This window comes from Galeopterus variegatus, unplaced genomic scaffold (assembly GCF_000696425.1).
Source record: "Galeopterus variegatus unplaced genomic scaffold, G_variegatus-3.0.2 Scaffold2581, whole genome shotgun sequence".
NCBI classification, from domain to species: Eukaryota; Metazoa; Chordata; class Mammalia; order Dermoptera; family Cynocephalidae; genus Galeopterus; species Galeopterus variegatus.
The window spans coordinates 7,282-8,573 of NW_007728692.1; positions in this window are offsets into that span (position 1 = coordinate 7,282).

A 1,292-nucleotide genomic window follows, 5' to 3' on the forward strand; every position below is an offset into this window, starting at 1 on the left:
AGCATCTGCAGCCCTGGCTTTCATTTTCGGAGTCCTAGAGACAAGCTCGAACCCCAAACTCCACATTCACATTCCAAGCAGGATGAAGGAGAAATGGAAAGGAAGGAAGTGGTATGCACATGTGTTTAAACTAAAATAAATGGTATTATTTCTCATTTTTTTTCACTAAGCACTATGTATTTATGATCCATTCATGATATGTATGTGTGTATGTGTATCATTACTTTTAATTGCTACATAATACTCCACGGTGTGCATCCACCATATATTGCCTATACTAGTTAACATAACAGGAAGCATGTTATTGGTAAACCTGCCAAATTTCAGGGGCTTACCAAACCATCAGATTAGTTAATTAAGTTCAAACTAAATTAACAGTCCAGAACATGGAGTTCCCCTCCAAGTGGTGCTTTAGGGACTCAAGCTCCTTCCATTTTGTGGCTCCACAGTCTTCTTCACATGGATACTCAGGCTGCACCAGGGCTTGTCTTCATTCAAGCCAGCTGGCAGGAGGAGTTAGCAAGGTTAGTACTGCGGAGGCTTTTACGGCCTGGTCTGTAAGTGGTCCACTGCATTGAAGCCAAATATTCCTCTTTCTGGAACCCAGCCATGGTTTACACCTAATCTCAAGGGGATGCTGAGAAATGTGTTCTTTTTGTGTATCCTGGAGGAACAGAAAAAGGGTTTGGTGATAAGCCAGCAGTTTCTCGCACATGTATGTCCTTTCTTGGGGATTGACAGCCAGATTGCTTCTAGTTCCCTCCAGCAAAAATAATGCTGTAGTGACATCTCCTTTCTTACACTCTGTGAATGTGTATGACAATGCCTTTAGTTTATAAACACAGGGATGGAATTGCTTAGTCTTAGGACATGCACAGACTCATTTTGACCAAGTAGTGTTTGTACTCTGGATGGGCAACAACCAGTCGGCTCTGACCATCAATGCACAAGGATTTCTCTATCCCCACATCTCTGTCTATACTTCATGCTTCAGCTTTTTTTTTTCTTTTTTCTGGTAGGCTAGTATGTATATAAACATATGTTATTGTTGTTTTAATTTACATTTAACCAATGGCTATTGATTTTGCACATCTCTTCGTATTCATGTTAACCCTTGAGTTTTCACTTCTGTAAATTGCCTAGCTGTATTCTTTGCTCATTTTTCCATTGTGGTTCTTGTCCTTTCTTTTATTTGAAAAATAATGGTGAAATTAAACGTATCTAATTATACTTTTTTTTTAAATGCTGAAATTTATTTTATTTCTCATGTAAAACAGAATAGAGGTTACATA